Source organism: Lygodium microphyllum, chromosome 19, assembly GCF_053477565.2.
Source record: "Lygodium microphyllum isolate KBCC chromosome 19, Lygodium_microphyllum_v1.1.10, whole genome shotgun sequence".
Taxonomy (NCBI): Eukaryota; Viridiplantae; Streptophyta; class Polypodiopsida; order Schizaeales; family Lygodiaceae; genus Lygodium; species Lygodium microphyllum.
In genome coordinates this window covers 115206497-115220855 of record NC_141153.1, presented here as the reverse complement: position 1 = coordinate 115220855, position 14359 = coordinate 115206497, and positions in this window count along the sequence as shown.

Sequence of the window (14359 nt, the reverse complement as noted above, 5' to 3'; positions counted from 1 at the left end):
TGGACAACATTGACAGGCGGAGCAACCTTTCTGTGCAGGAGTTTATCACAAACTATGAAGAACCGAATGAGCTAGTAATCATAACAGATGCATTATGTAAGTGGCCAGCCTTGATGAACTGGAACAAGGAGTATCTAGTGAGAGCAGCTATTTGAATCAGCCCAAGTTTACAGCTGCTTTTTTCCTATTTTTTCTTGCAGTGTAGCCTGCAATTGGTTCTATGAGCTCACCGCACGAGAGGAGAGGGCGTCCAACTGATGGATAGTCCATTCAGGAAAGCTGTAGTAATGTCCAACTGATGGATAGTCCATCCAAACTGACCAGCCAAGGCAATCATGCATCTGACTGTGGTCATGCGAGACGTGGGTGCAAATGTCTCATCATAATCTATGCCCTTCTCCTGAGCATACCCTTTTGCAACCAAACAGGCTTTGTAGCGTGACACTGTGCCATCTGCATTCCGTTTGATTTGATACACCCACTTAACCCCTATGGCCTTCTTACCTAGAGGCAAGTCTGTCAGATACCATGTCTCATTCTTCATGATGCTATCATATTCTGATTGCATGGCCTGCATCCAATTTGGGTCTTCTGCTGCCTCCTCAAAAGAGACAGGCTCATCCACCTGAGTGGGTTCATCCTCACTGTATGTGCCCTCACATGCATGATAATCAATACTCATCCCATGAGCATGGCGGGATCTTGTCCTGGTAGGCAAAGGAACATCAATGTGGCTGTCCCGCAATGTATCTAGCAACCACCTAGGCACCCGTCTGGACACTTCAGGGACTGCCATGTGCTCGGATGATGGCTGTGGCAAATCAGCCTGTGACTGTACTAAATCATGAGCTGCACCAGTAGGATCAATAACATTTGTTGCTGGCTGTATACCAGCTGTACCGAGCTGATTTTGGGGCTGAATTGCATCTGCTACAGGCCCCACAATGTCAACAACCCGTGGTAAATTTGTGGCTGCACTTCTTCCCTCCTGGGGCAGGAGCAATTCGAAGACATCATGACTGTAAATTTCTGGTTGCCTACGGAGCGTAGACCAATCAAAATTCTGCTCCTCTGCAAATGTAACATCTCTGCTGGTTAGAATCTTCTGTGTACCAGGATGGTACAGCCGATAGCCCTTGCTTTCACTGCTATAACCAACAAAAATGCATCTTACAGCCTTGTCATCCAACTTACCCCTCTGATGCTGTGGCACTAAGGCATAACTCAAGCATCCAAAAACCTTGAAGCCTTTGACAGAAGGCTTCCTGCCGGTCCACATCTCAAATGGAGTCCTCTCATACTTCTGCAAAGCTTTCTTTGGGCACCTATTCAGCACATAATTGCTGCACTGCAGTGCTTCCATCCAAAATTTGTTAGGGAGGCCCTTCCCCTTAAGCATGCATCTGGCCATTTCCATCACAGTACGGTTGAACCTTTCAGCTTTACCATTCTGCTGGGGTGTGTATGGCACAGTGCACTGATGGGCAATACCCTTGCTTGCCAAGAAAGCATGAAAAGTATGAGACATGTATTCCCCCCCTCGATCGGTACGAAGGGTGGCAACCTTTTCCTGTGTAAGATTCTCCTGCAACAAAATAAAGTCTTTGAACCGTGCTTCCACCTCCGATTTATGCCTCAGTCCATAAACCCAAGAGTAGCATGTAAAATCATCAATGAATGTAACGAAGTATGCACAGCCACCTATGGACTTGGTCCTCATAGGACCGCAAACATCTGAATGAACGAGCTGCAATTTCCTGGCAGCCCCATATGTGGACAACTTAGGCACTGGGGTCCTGTGCATTTTGCCCAATATGCATCCCTCGCACACATGACGAGAGGGTAACTGTATGGGTGGCATGTCCTCCACCATAGAATGTGCCTGCAATCTCTGTAAACCCCTGAAGTGTAGGTGGCCCATCCTGGCATGCCACAGCTCAGCAATGGCCAACTGATCACTAGTAATCACAGCACAAGCATCATGTACTCCAGCCCTGTAGTGATCCAATCTATACAACCCACGACATAAAGTACCTGTTGCAACAATGCAACCCTCATCAGAAAGGTCATGCACTGTGCATTTCCTTCCAGAAAATGTCACCTCAAGTCCTCCCATGGCAATAGCAGGGACGGAAAGGAGATTCTTCTGGATTCCTGGAACATAAAGTACATCTGTGAGTGTAAAAGATCCACCTTGTGTGGCTGTAAGTACAATCTTGCCAACTCCTTGTATAGCATAAGCGGAGTTATTGGCACATGTAACTGTACCTCTCTCGGAGGTAGCATCAAAAACTGAAAATAAATTCCTCTGTGAGGTAATGTGCTTACTAGCACCTGAGTCAAAATACCAATCCTCCTGAGAGGTCACAGAGAGGCATGATTCATCTGTAGTGTGCATAGAAGGGTTGTACGAGCATGATACTGTACAAGCCCACTCATCATCAAAGTCCTCGTCTCCATGCGAGACAATGGACAGATTGGCTGTCTCCTTCTTCTCTGCACTAGATGCATCTGCCTGTGCTACATTTGCTTCCTTCTTTGTGCCCTTTTCCTTCTCTTTTGCAATTCTTTTCCGGCATTCACCAATATAGTGACCCGGTTTCCTGCAATAATGACATTTCCCCTTTTTCTTGGGCTGATTTTCATCTTTTTCCCCACTGACAATTGGCTGGTTGGCTGCTGTTTTTGGTTTATATGCAGCCCCAGACACAGCTTTACCCTTGCCCTTTTGACTTGCCATGAAGGCCTGATCACCCTGCTGAAGTATGCTCCTGTTTTCTCTTGACTGTTCCTCCTGCAATAGTATCTGCACTAGGTTGTCAAAGCGAAAGGATTCAGGATTCCCTTGCATGATTAACCTCAATGTAGAAGCAAGAGCCTGATAAGACTCAGGAATACCATTCAGCATTACAGTGACCATAGACCCATCTGTCATGTCTTCCCCTAAGGAAATCAACTGCTCACGCAAGTCCTTAAGCTTGGTAATGAAGCTATCCATAGTCTCTCCTTCATGCATCACTAAATGATCAAGATGCCTTTTAAGATAGGCTACCCTGGCTTCATTGCGTACCTGATAAAGGTTAGCCAGGGTGTCCCATGCCTCCTTAGCGGACTTACAAGACCGTATGTGAGGTATAAGCGCAACTTTGACCGACAATGCTATCATAGCATGTGCTTTAGCATCCCTCTCATCCCACTTCTGTTGTGCATCTGTGGTGGGAGCTGGGGGTGGAGCTGGAATACCTCTTCTGCCAGTGGTACTAGTGGAGTCCTCATCCATGTCTGAGGTCACATGAGAGCTAGGACGAGGTTCTGAACCCTCCACAATCTTGCTAAACCCGTGTGCCACTAGTATGTGATTCATCATATATGACCACAGTGGGTAGTTGGAGCTCCCATCAAGCTTGTTCTCAACAGAGAGCAAATCCAACACACCATCCTTGCCCATTGCGTAGGGTGTATTGCACAAGAATCACCTGAAAGAAAAATAAAAGGAAAATCCCAAAACAAAATATCTCTTCCGAGATTTAGACACAATCACTTGCTTTACTCTGTCCCACTGCATAAGGGCAATGTCAATGCATACAAATCTGTCCCAAAACTGTAATCCCTTCTCAGTGTTCAAATTGAGAGCATAGCATCCACACACACTGTCACACAGTGTTCCTGTTCTGCTGCACCACAATAAAGCATAAAATCCCCCAATTTCTCACTCAATTCCTGAGTGGATAGGCACAATCTTGTTGTACCAAGTGTAAACAAGGCATACACACAAGAAATGTCGAAAAGCCCCTTGATTGGAAGGGTAAATCTGATCACAATTGTTGCGTACACGCTGCCCAATGCATAAAATCAGCTACAGCAACACCCTAGTGGCAAAAGCCCCAATTTTTCACACTTGTATCGGTCCTCGGGAGAACCCACAAGTCACGGGAGAGCTGGTAACAGCAAATACAGTCGTTTTCACAAACCCACAGGTTGTTAATCACTGCTGCGCTGCAAATACAAGCTGGAACAGATCAAAATTGAACTGTTTATTGCTTCTGGAAGCTGTTTTCAGCAGTGCGCTCAATCGAAAGTGATACTGGGTTGATTTAATGACTGAATCAACTGTCGACACAGCATGTACAGGTCTGTACAGCCCTGTTAATGAGGCGTAATGTGGCGAAACAGCTCCTGGAGCTATTTTTCTTGTCGATTTGACCTGAACAGGCTGAGAATGACCTCGAAACTGTTCTAAAACTGTGCATGCCTGAGCTTATCAGCTTGTAGGCTGTCTTGAGCATGTGTATGAGGCTGTAGAAGCTTTCAAAGACCCTCGACAGGGGGCGACTGCAGGTCTAGAACTGAGCGCGACCACACGTGTGAGAGTCTGGTGCTGATTCCCGCGACCAAATCGAAGGTACAACCTCCCATATGCTGAAAAGAGTGGCGGCGGCCTGTTTTGCAGCAGTTCCTGTCAATTCCAGAATGTCTTGAGTCGATATGAAGCTCACGAGCTGAGGGTACGCGATGGGATGCTCACGGGAGTGATGGGATGGCTCTGATACCAAATGAAGAAGCAAGAAAGTACACACAGAGTGAGGGAAGCAAGGGTGAGCTAAAGTTACGTGACAGGAAAAAAGTATATCATCAAAAAGATACACCTCAATCATAAGCACACAACCCTAGATTAGGGATTTGTGCATAATAGGCACTAGTGCTAAGCACTGTGCTTGCTAAGCATAAAAAGCCTAGAACTAGCCTAATAATACTGCCCCTAGCCTCCTGATGAGGTCACATGGGCTATTATTAGCCTGGGGGAAAAAACCTCCCTTAGGGGGAGTAAAAAGTGCCCCGAGCCACCTACAACCACCAATACTCCTATAGGGATACACATATATAGTGGAGAGTGCACTAATAGGTGCTGGGCCAGGGATTGCAAAACTGAAGGCCGAAGCAATGAAGAGTTCTGACGAAGATGTCCCATCTAGTTGTATTTTGATACTCGTCGTTGATTCTTCAAGCAAGAGTTCAATTGCATATCTAACACGTGTATTTTTTTGCATATTCATTGGGCATTTTGCTTTCTCAATCTAGAAACTCATTGAACACTTCTCTTCATAGTTAGGGACTTCTCTTCATCGGGTCTGGCAATCCACTCTTGCATAGTACCAAAGATCTTGTAATGTAAATTATACAGGGAGGGGGGGGAGAAATGCATAAGCTTAAAATTTTAAAATTACAGGAGGGTTATTATAATATACCACAAAGATAACAGGAGGTATATATTAAATAGGGCAAAAAAGGTTACAGAGGGGTTTTAAAATATGCCTTTGCACGCACGTGATATCCATGATTTTGTAAGGTGGACCCCCCGGGCGAAAGGGCTATGCCCATATAAATACAAATAAGACTTCTTTTTATCAATGTCTGATTGTGCATAAAAATTGATAAAAAGTTAAGTGGTTAGATTGCTTGGTTGATAACGGAATTGGAGATGTAATATAAATCAATAACGATTATCGTGTAATAACGTTAAGAAACCTTTATTCAGGCACAACCCCAGGTACAGGTTTCTAGTTTGCCTCCTACATCAAGTACTATTGTAATCCAGGAGAAGAAGTTTCTTCTCAAGCAGATTAAGCCACCCGAATTTGACGGGAGAGGTAGGTCCATTCAAGCAGATGCTGAAATTTGGATTGAATCCATGGAGGATTACTTCGAAGTAGCCGGTACTGCACCCGCCAATAAGGCTATGCTCGCCAAGCTAAAGCTCACCGGCAAAGCCAGGCTTTGGTGGAAGCAATGGTGCAGGGATCAAGGGATCGCAGAAGGATCCGTTACTTGGGAGAAGTTGAAGAAAGTCATGCAGGGAAGATATTTACGACCTGTGTATCGCACGCAGAAAATGAATGAGTTCTACGAGCTAAAACAGTTGGGACTCACTCTTGACGCATACTATTCTAAATTTGTCAGAATCAAGGACAAAGAAGAGAGTTCAAGGTCAGAATCAAGGACAAAGAAACAAAGCAAGAACTAACAATGTCAACAACTTTGTTCCTACTCAAAGCAATAGCCAAAACCTTCGCTGTTTCCACTGCAACGAGCCCAGTCACTTCAAGAGGCAATGTCCCAAACTTGGAGGAGGACATCGCCAAGCATCTTTCCAAGGAATGGAGCCTCAAGGAGCTGCTACTCAAGGCAGAGGAAGAACCGCCTACGTTGCCAATAGGCAAATGTGCGAAGAAGAAAAAAATCCGACTATGGAAGCAGAATTTGAAAGGGCGACAATCCATGCTGCTCTTCACAAGAAAGGCCCGAATCCCCAGTTCTCGGTGATTCAGACACCCTCGGACTATCAAGGTAAAGGTTTCAAGACCTTGATTGATTGTGGTAGTACACATTCCTTTATCTCACCATCTTGTGCAAAAAGATTAGGAATAGCCACAGTAGAAGCACCTATCTTGCTTGTGGAATTGGCAAATGGTCATGAGGTTACTTGTACCAAGCAAACTGCTAAGGTGAAATTCTTTCTGGGAGGAAAGACGACTTCGGTCAAATTCAGAGTCATGAATTTAGGTATCCATGAGTGTCTGCTCGGAATGGATTGGCTTAAGCCTAATGATGCCCACATTCATTATGGAAAGGGCCAAGTTTCCTTTTGAAACTCTGAAAGGGAATTGGTTACAACTCAAGGTGAGGGTGGAAATCCAAAAATTCAATTGGCCAAAGCATCTCGAAACATAAAAGGAGTCAGAAAAGGATTACCTGTCTACTTAATTAAGCTCAACAAGTTAGATCAGAAGCAAGAGTCTAGTGAAGGACCTTCTTGGCTAAAGGAATACGCGGATGTATTTCCTGAAGAGTTGACAGAACTCCCACCTCAAAGAGAAGTGGATCATGAGATTAAGCTAGTACCAATAGCTGCGCCAATTGCAAAGAGACCTTATAGAATGTCCATACCAGAAGCAATTGAGCTGAAGGAGCAATTCAAGCAACTGTTAAGTCACGGCTACATCCGTCCTAGCAGTTCACCATGGGGAGATCCAGTACTGTTCCAGAAAAAGAAAGATGGGACACTTCGACTATGTATTGATTACCGAGGGTTGAATCAATCAACTGTAAAAAACAAGTACCCTATTCCTAGAATAGATGAGCTTCTTCATCGTCTTCAGGGTGCAAAGTTCTTCTCCAAGATTGATCTCAGGTCGGGTTACTATCAGATAAGGATCAAGGAAGAAGATATCCCCAAGACGGCCTTCAATACAAGATATGGACACTTTGAGTTCCTAATTATGTCATTTGGGCTTACAAATGTGCCTGCCACTTTCAACAGGTTAATGCAGGATATTTTTAGGCCATATCTTGATGACTTCGTGCTCGTCTTCTTCGATGACACTTTAGTCTATTCTAAATAGGAAGAAGATCATAAACCCCAACTTCGAATTGTCCTTGAGACGATGAGGTCACATAAGCTGTATGCTAAGATGAAGAAGTGTGCATTCTTCAAACGTCAGATTGAATATCTGGGATTCATTGTATCAGCAGAAGGAATCTCAGTGGACCCAGCCAAGGTCAGAGATGTGCTAGAATGGCCAATACCAACATCTGTCAAAGAAATACGCAGCTTTCTTGGATTGACAGGGTGGTATAGGGTCTTCATCAAAAACTATGCTTTGATTGCAGCACCTCTAACGGACCTACTAAAGAAGCAAACATCCATTGCATGGTCAACTCTCAAACAAACTAGCTTCAATAGACTGAAGCAAAGTTTGGTATCAGCACCTATCCTAAAACTTCCAGACCTCAATAAGGGGTTCGAGGTAGTAACTGATGCTAGCACACTTGCCTTGGGATGTGTGCTCATGCAGGAAGGTCATCCTGTAGCATACTCTTCAAGGAAATTGAAGAGTCATGAGAAGAATTATGCTACGCATGATCTGGAATTGCTACCTATCATCCATGCTCTAAAGCTTTGGAGACACTATCTATTGGGTAACAAGTTTACACTAGTAACTGACCATAAGAGTCTCAAGTGGATCTTTACCCAGAACGAGCTCAACATGAGGCAACGTTGGTGGATTGAAGTACTGGAGGAATATGACTTTGAAATCAAGTACCGACCAGGAAAAGATAATCTAGTTGCCGATACACTCAGTCGCAAGGCATTCCTTAATTCCCTAATCTTGCAGAATCCATCAATAGCTAGATCTCTAGCTAAAAAAGCATCTATGCCAAACAATCCAATACTTGAGTTAGCTAGAGAGGATGCATGCCATGATCTAGTCTACCAAACGATGCTAAGGGAAATCTCTATCAAGGATCAGGATCAAAAGCTGTAGGCTAAGTATCATGAATTCTCTGTCAATAGTGGACTTGTCTACTATAGAACGAGGCTATGCATATCGACAAGCCAGTCACTTAAGCAGAAGATATTGTGGGAAGCTCATGACTCCCCTTTCTCAGGTCATCCTGGCTATGCCAAGACTCTCAATGCAGTTAGGAAGAGCTACCATTGGGAGAGGCTTAAAGGTGACATTCTCAAATATGTCACCGAGTGTTTGTCTTGTCAACGTATCAAAGCCAAACATGTCAAGATGCCAGGGAAGCTACAACCGCTTGACATTCCCCAAATGAAATGGGAATTCATCAGTATGGATTTTGTTGTTGGCCTACCCGAAGTCCAGGGAGGATACAACTCCATCATGGTTGTGATTGACATGCTGACTAAGGTTGCACACCTTATTCCAGTTAAGACAAACTATAAAGCCTCGTACATTGCAAGATTGTTTATCAAGGAGATATTCAAGCTACATGGGCTACCAAGAAGAATCATTTGTGATTGTGACTCTCTCTTCATATCACACTTCTGGAGAGCCATCTTTGAAGCCATTGGGACTCAACTCTATTTTAGCACAGCTTACCATCCCCAAACAGATGGCCAAACAGAGCTAGTCAATCAAGTCATCGAGGATATGCTTAGGGCATACTGTTGTCGTGAGCCAAAAAGGTGGATTCAATACTTGCCTTTGGTTGAATTTGCCTACAATGCTTCTTACCAACAAAGCATTCAAATGACCCCTTTCCAAGCATTGTATGGCCATGACTGTCGAAGTCCCCTAAACTTCTCAGATCCAACCTTGAGGGTTGAAGCTTCAAGGCAGATGTTGGAAGAGATGGATGACCAAATAAAGTCAATCAAACAGGACATCCAAGCTGCCAAGGATAGACAGAAGGCATACACAGATTTGAAGCGTCAAGATAGAGTCTTCGAAGAAGGAGACATGGTCTTCATTCGCGTACGCCCTAAGAAGAGTTCCCTATCCTTAGGAGATTGCAAGAAGCTAAGTACAAGGTATTGTGGATCGTACAAGATCCTCAAGTGCCTAGGACCTAATGCTTATAAACTGCAACTCCCTGAGAACCTAAAGGTTCACAATGTATTCCATATCAGCCTATTGAAGAAGTATGTACCTAATCCTAACCATGTACTTGATAACCAACAAGTTGTAATGCCTAGTCAAGGAGTCCTTGAACTAAGGCCTGACAGGATCTTAGATGTTAGGGAGAGACAACTGAGATCCAGAACCTTGAGAGAATGCCTCGTCCAGTGGAAAGATTATCCCGAAGAAGATGCCACTTGGATAGATGAAAGCACTCTCAACCATCAATATCCCAGCTTATCTCAAGATGAGGACATCTCGATTCCTCCAAGGGGGAGAGAATGTAACAACTCCGAAATAGAAACACCCATTTTGCATGAACTCCCTCTTGGGAAGGGGTCATAGGGATACTATTTTTTCGAATTAGATAATGGAAAAAATATTTTTGATTTTCCCTTATCCCCCCCAAGCCGACTGTCGTGCTGGAGGGGGAGGGGAATAGAAGGTATGTGAAAGCTCCTCGATGGAGCTTGCAGGTGATAAGTCGCCATGGCTGCTGCCATGCAAGGGAGGGAGGATCCCCCTCCCCTTACCTATATAAATGGGGGGGGTGCAACCGGAATATGGACGCGCTACTAGGGAGGTTCTGGTGCAAAAATCATGAGGGAGGGAGAGCTTGATGACATCGCCATGCCATGTGCTTCCGTAGAGTAAGAAGAGGCTGCCGCCTACTGTTGCTAGGTGAGGGAGGGCCAATTGCCACCTGAGTCTGCCATGAGAGCATGAGGAGGACACTGCTGCCATAAAAAGCCGTCACCACACTATGCAAGGGGAGCCACCTCTCTCCACGTGGCTCCACAGAAATCCCCAGAAGCTTTGGAAGCTTCTTGGGGAAGCTTTCAAAGGCCTTAATAAGCCCCCCTTCATGTGGGCCTATTTAAAGTCCTTTTCCCCCCCTTAAGAAAGCTTCACCTTAAAAGGGCCTTCACACGACCCTTAAGCCTTCCTCCCACCCCCTCAAAATTCCTCCCTAAGGGCTCCCTTAGGCCCTTTTCCCCCCCAAAAGCTTTTACCTTAAAAGCCCTTTTTCTCTCCCGTATCTCAAATCCCCCTAAGAGATCCATTAGACCCCTTTTTTTTCCCCATGCAAAAATACCCTTTTTAGCCTTGTCATACCTTGTTTTTTTTTCCCCCCACACGTAAAAGAAAAGAGGGTGTTAAGGGTTTTTGTGACACCTTCTTTCCCCATACAAAAGCCCTCGTAAGGGTTTCTACACCTTTTATTTCCCTTTCTTGTGAGTCTTTAAAAGGCCATCAAGCCTTTCCCATGGATTTAATGGGCCTTATTCGTGGAGGATTTTGAACACCCCCTTCCCCGTTTTGAACCTTCTGTGGTTTCTCCCCTCCTCCACAAGTATCCCTTCGAAGAGCTCTACGAAAGGAAAGAACAGAAGACTCAGGATGGTGGTATTTCAAAAAGGGAATTCGCAAAGCTGCATCCATGATGGAAATGTTGCATTCACGATGCCTCCTAAGAAAGCCCAAGGCGCAACCGAAGGAGGATTGTCTCCTAGCATCCACGTGGACATCTCACCCCAAGTCCAGGTTTTCCTTCCTAGTTTTTATTTGGTATTGTTATAATTCAATCGTGCAAGGATAATTGTTAGAAATAGGATGCATTTTTTCGTCTTAAATGCTTTAGAAAAATTAGCTCACGACGGAGGAATTCAGTCATTAGTATTTCTAATAAAATGAACAAAATAAAGTGAGCAAAAGATTGATATGTGTTCCTAAGCAAGTAGTTTCTGTGCATTCAATGAACTAAACTTAGATTATTATCCATATTTACAAAACGAAATTAAGATAATGCACTCCATTTAAGCATGGAAGTATAAAATCATGTCGCATTATTAGGCCATATCTTCTTCGCAATGAGTCATCATGGAAAGTGCTAAGAATCCATAGGAAAGTGCAAGGCATGAAATGATTCCTAAGTTGCATAAATTGATCAACCATTTTTTTTCAACTGCATAGTTATTAGTAAAAGGTGCTTGTTTAGCATGAATCTTATTCGCAAGTTATAGGATGATTAATTGGAATTAGGATATAACCTAATCTATGCTTGATCTTAAATCGATAAGTTAGGATTGAAAATCAATTTACGCATAGACAATGAGTCATGTGTTTATGGAAATGATAGTGTAATTATCGTCAAGAATTAAACAAATTGGCATAAACCTAAACACCTAAACCCGCGGAGTACTCATTTTAGAAAGAGTTAATTCAATTCCAAAGAACTCACTAGGATTTAATACGTGACCTAATCGCACGTATTGCTAAAACTAAAACTCCTATACCCTAAATACTTGCCCACATTCACTGAATGTAGGGACAGCGGAACATACTTGAGAAGTGATCTAGGCTTTGTCCCTAAGAATCTTACGCTAAAAAGATGAAACTTGGAACCCTAGGACTGACAACGTCAGCCTAATGTAATCAGGAACAGATTGTTTCGTGACTCCATTTGATGGGTAGAATAGTCTCATAGTTCGATGCGACACTTGTGCAACAAGTGCGACAAGTGCGGAGTCGTATGATCTTGTGATTGGATCACAAGGGAATGACCAATTCTCGCAATGAGGTTGGCAGATCCTTACGCAAGTTATCTTGCAAGAGGATGAATAATCATCCTAATATAGTATCTTTCTTGAGTAAAGATAATTTCTTGGAAGCAAAAGACCAGCCGATAAATTGGAATAATCTATGAACTTAAGGTTTGACCAAGTCGGGTTAATAGGGTACGCCCTAACCTAGGATATAGGGGATCTTGCCAAGTTGCAAGTCATCCCGAATCGAGTGCTGGATGCATTCGAAATGAAGGATTCACTCCTTAGCAATTGGCCATCAACAAACGACCAATGGAAATGTTTGTGCTTGTGATAGATTTAAGAGCACTGTTTGGCTTTGTTTGATCAATGAATTAAAAGATAAATGGATATCTAATACTTCAGGTTGAAGGCTTGAAGGGAGAGGCGGCTTCAATTACCCCCGACTGCCTGCCTGACCCTAACCAAGAGGGTTGTTAACCGCACCGGGAAGGTGGACCGAACCCGCCGCGAGAGGTCTCTCCATTGAGTGCTACTTGGAGCAGGAGGATGCTTGGGTGCCAAGGGGGGCTCTGGCCGTAAATCCCTCACCTTTCGGGCCCTGCACAAGAGGCTAACGTGACTCAGGATTGGATCTCGAGGTCCGCATACTAGTCTACGGGTGGAATCTTGGATTAGTAATCCCTGTGGATTGCTGAATAGCCTTCGGGTGGATTGTGTATAAGCCTACGGGCTGGACTTTATGTATTTTCAAGATAAATATGATAACCTATTAACAAGGAACTTGTTTGACAATGCTTTTCTATGTCAAGTGACATGATTACGTGAAGGAACCAATCCCTAACAAGCTAATTAAGGAAGCTGATTGATACATGTCCAACTGATCTATACTAATGTTACCGTTTTTTCCAAGTGACATTGGGATTGTGTTTTTGCAAATCAAAATAAAAGAAAGAAATCAATTGGGATATTTATATGGAATTGATACTTTCTAACAATGCAAAAGAGAGAATTATGTATATCTTGTTGTCATGCTTTGAGACTTTGACACATTCTTATGTATCATTGTGAAAAGTGTGGATCTAGAGCATGGTAGGAGTTATGGAGGATGGAAGATGAAGTCTAGATTCATGTTGACATAAACAATGTAGAGCAACTATTACACAAGTGAATTAGGTCCCAAGATAGATTAGCTTGGACTCATAAACACAATCTTGTGTAGGACACTGACAATGACAAAGATACTAAGTGAAAGTACCAAACATCATGATATTGTATTCATTACATTATGAAAGTGATAGTCAAGTACAATACTTTATAGAAGTTGAGTTTGTTACACTCTCATCACTGTGCATATGGAATTCAGGATATCTCTTTTTTGAGCATACATCATTTGTCTATTTCTCAACACCCCCCCTCAAATGATGAATCTCTACACTTGTTGGCTTTTGCCCCCCCTACATGATGACTTGGCCCTGGAGACTAGCTCTTTGGAGGCCTAGTCAAGTTAAGGCTTGAACCTTTATATTTTTGGCAGGAGTTCTTATAAAACAAATCCACTAAGGGAAAAACATATGAAAGATACAATGAAAATTCTTTTAGAACAATCTGTCAGAGTTGTTGATGGTAGCGGAAGCATCTTTTTCTTCTTCTTCATTCATGAATTGGTTCTGATGGTGATCATTGTGCATCTGCTATGCTCTTTTCTTGTGAAAACATTCACTGGTTATATGGCCAGTTTTACCAAAATAATGACATGTCATCTATTTTTTGTGTTCTGTGTTGAATCCTCGACCTCTTCGTTTGGGTCCAACAACTCTTTTGGTGTATAAGAGATTTTTCCTAGATGATAGGATACCATCTTTTGCATTCTTGTTCTTCTATTTGTTCTCTTCATCAAGGAGTGCTCAATATCTTTAAGTGATAGACTTGGAACATTACTTAGGGTGGACACAAGATTCTCATATGGATCCTTATTTATACTTGCAAGCAGTATGGCTATTGCTTCATCTTCATCAATATTCTTCTTAAGAGTTGCAAGCTGGGTTTTTAGGCTCTTGAACTTGTTAATGTGTATGCCCAGGAAGCATTGTCTTTTATATCTAGTTTATAAAATTTCATGAGTAATTTTACATTTGAACTCTTTGCTTGGGTACCAAACATCCTATCAAGTTCCTCTCAAGCAGTTCTAGCATCTCTGATGCCATAGATATGATGTAGCACGTCATCACTTAGTCCCCATGCAATGATGCCTATAGCCTTGTTGTTCATCTTTTTCCACTCCTTTTTCTTGAGCTGGTCTTCTTCAATGAGCCCGTCTTCATCATCTTCCTTCTTGCTATCTGCATCATCTTCAAATAGGTCCCACAAGTCCTTTCGCATAAGGTG